The following is a 3,494-nucleotide window of genomic DNA, read 5'->3' as shown; positions in this document are numbered from 1 at the left end:
ATTTTTTGTGAAGGGTATAGATTTGTGTCTAGATTCTTGTTGCAGTTTTTAATTTTAAAGTACTTCATTTTTAAAACTGATCACAACAGTAAGCTTCTGGCCCATTCAGCCAATGTAAAAGCTACAAACGCTTGTTTAGCAACTGAGAGGCACGCTTTAGTAGCGCTTGAAAACTGAGTACAAATCCATATAAAAATATTAAAATAGTTTCCATGGAACTCAGATAAGTGCGACTCTACCTCCTAGCCTTTTATAATGTTCCATCTATGCCAAACTTACTTACAAAAACACTTCAAAACTAGCAATAATTAAACTAAGTGGTTACCTCAAACCCTTTAATTCAAACTACCCACACAGTAACAGCTACAAAAATGGCATCTACACGTTAATACAAGCTGAAGCACAGGATACTAAGTGGCGCTCCATCCCATTCTCCCAGGCACATGATACAGGCAGAGTGATGACATCCTGCCCCTCCATGGCGAGTGGGAAGTTGTGGTTCTGGACTTGCTGCATCAGTTGTCATGCTGGCCCTGGCACCACATAGTATAGATGGTTGGCCTCTGTAATCCACTGAAATAGAAGGAGGAGCAAGGTGCTAGCACCCGTGTTTCCATCCAGTCCCCCACATGCATCTTGGACAGGGCACAGTGCTCTACAATGTGACTGAGGCCATCACATTTTGGTTCCCATATGCTGAATGAATAATACATCTCATCTGGTTTGGGCCTCTTCTGCAGAAGGGGTTTCAAGTGTGCATGATCATAGAGGATGCAATTAAATGATCCATATACTCCATCATTCATGTAATACATAAAGGTTTTTTCACTTGACTCATCTTAATTATCAGAGCCTGTTTGTTCCTTTAATACGAGGTCTTTGGCAATGATATTAACTGCAAGTGTGAAAACTGACACAACATAGTGTCTGCCTGGCTTCACTATGAGTGTCACTCCCAAGTCAGATAGAAAATACTTGTCCAGGGCTGAGTTGATGACACTGTTGACCTCTTCAAATTTAAGCTTTACATCCTCAGATCCAGGAAAGCCACAACAAATGTCCAGCAGATACATATTGAAACCAACCTCAGCTCCCATGTCAAATATGCAGAGGGCATCGGGGTTGGCCTGCACAAAGGTCTCAGGGTCAGTACAGCTACTTCCCACATGGAAGCTGACACTGATGATGTCAGCATTTAGCTTTTCTGCCAATTCCAAAAGAAGCCTACTGATTTTAAGAGTGGCACCAAATTTAACACTGAGACAACAGACTGCTTTGGAATCATCAGTGGTGATCTGCAAAACCAGCTTTGCCTTTGGATGTGCCCTGGCAACTTTCATCAATTTGACTTCACTATCAAAAGTCATCATCTGGACTCCATTATTGACAGCATATTTAATCTGAGACACTTGTTTACAAGGATTCACATAGATAATCCTCTCTGGAGACACCCCAAGAGTTTGTACCAATTGTATTTCAGTCTTGCTGGCACAGTCAAATCCTGTCTTGATGGCAACAAGGGTCTTCACTATGGTTTTGCTGCCACTGCATTTGACTGCATAAAAGGGGGCGGGGTGTCCCAAGGAAGAGCTTTTGACCATTTCAGATGTTTCTTTAGAATGTCTCCCAGATCCACAACATAGAAGGCATTATTGACATAGAAGAAGAAACTTCATTAATTTTTAGGTCCAGAATGTCCTTGGCAGTAAAGCCTTCATTGAGGAAATGGCAGCCAAACTCTTCATCACTAAAGCTGTTCATGGTTTCTGGATGTTTGTCTGTGACTCAACAAAAAAGGAAAACTAAGATGAATTAAAAAAAATATTTTCAAATTTATTTAATAAAGTCAGTATTACTCTGATACAACGTTTTAAAAGGATATGACAAGTAAGAAAGTTATAGAGCTGTCCGTCTTAAAAACATTGATGCAAAAATCCTAAATAAAATAGTTGCATATGAAATAGTGTCTTATAAAAAGGATAAAGTACGTTTTGACCAAAAAAGAATTATTCTAATAAGATAAATTGACAATATTTGAATATCAATAATTATAAATATATATGATCATATCAATATATGCAGAAAATGTTATTAGAAATCAGCACACATTCATGGAAAAAATTCTCTGAACTAAGAATTCAAAAGTTTTTAAAATTATAAAATATCTACAAAGTACTTCAAAAGAAATTATATATAGTGTTCCTTCCTGAAATCACAAATGAGAAAAGGATAGAGGAAATAAAGCTGTCATTATTATGAGAAGTCATGAGTATGCAATTGAAAAGTCAAATGAATCAACAAACTATTAGAAATAATAAGTAAATTTTGCCAAGTTGCTGGATATAAGACTAATATAACAATAATTTTTCTTTTTATGAGAATCAAACAGAACTCATTTTAAAAATATAATACCATTAAAATAACATGAAAATTTAAGTATCTATTTTGTTAATAACTTTAACAGAAGAGATGATTGATGTCTACACAGCAAACAATAAAATATTATAAGAGAACGTTTTCCAAGTACTATGTAAATCTCAAGATATACCATGCTTACAGACTGGCAGATTCAAAATATCGTTTCCACAAACTGATGTACAGATTCAAAGCAATTTGAGTCTAAGTCCCTTGAAAATGTTTGCAAAACTAACAAGCTGATTCTATAATTTATACGGAAATGCAAAAGGACAATGCAGTCTTAAAAGATTATTAAAAGACTTACATTATTAGCTATGAAGACTTACTTTATAGCTAGAGTCACTGAGAATATGTATTTGGCTTAGGCAAACTAGATAAAAAGGAGAAATCAAAAACACACAAATGCATGCATGTGTGCACAAATATATACAGTCAATTCATTTGTGACTAAGGTATCATTGCAAAGCAGTAGAAAAAGTCTTGTTTTTACAGTGAATGGTTCTGGATCAACTTGACATGTATATTGAAAAAAAAAACTTTATGGAACTGATATTTGTGTAAAATCTTATTTTAAGATAAAAGTTTATTCCAGTTTCAAAATAATGTTTTCTAAGAAACCAAAAATATATGCAATAAATAATCTTTGTAACCTTGGGATACACAAAGATTTTTTTTATCATTAAGGGTACAAAAAGCAAGCTATAATATTGGAAATAATTGGAACACACATACCTGACAAAAGGTTTTTTATAACATGTATTTACAACATATATATGAAAAAATAGAAATATTGTGGGAATATAAAATTTTTCATATGTGTGTGTGTGCACGCGCGCGCGCGCGTGTGTGTGTATGACTGTGTGTGTGAGTGTCAAAGTAGTCTACGGCGTTAATTGCCAAGAAAATGGTTACTTTAAGACAACATTGGAGAACATTGACTAAGAAGGGTAGAAAGGGGTCTTACAGGTTTCTGGTAATTTCTTGACTTCAGTCATGCAGAGGAATATAGAGGGGAACTTGGACAGGCATATTACCAGTGTAAATTCTCATAAAAGACTCATGAAGTTTTACATGAG

The 3,494-nt window shown here is 35.2% G+C and overlaps 1 pseudogene; it reads right to left on the bottom strand.

Annotated features, from left to right (window-relative positions):
• Positions 1 to 378: 378 nt before the first annotated feature.
• On the bottom strand, positions 379 to 1,761 carry LOC129071662 (ornithine decarboxylase-like; annotated as a pseudogene).
• Between the last annotated feature and the right edge of the window lie 1,733 nt (positions 1,762 to 3,494).

Source organism: Pteronotus mesoamericanus, unplaced genomic scaffold, assembly GCF_021234165.1.
Source record: "Pteronotus mesoamericanus isolate MK-2021 breed Mesoamerican mustached bat unplaced genomic scaffold, CSHL_Meso_final contig_27, whole genome shotgun sequence".
Classification (NCBI taxonomy): domain Eukaryota; kingdom Metazoa; phylum Chordata; class Mammalia; order Chiroptera; family Mormoopidae; genus Pteronotus; species Pteronotus mesoamericanus.
This window is presented reverse-complemented; position numbering and strand designations above follow the sequence as displayed.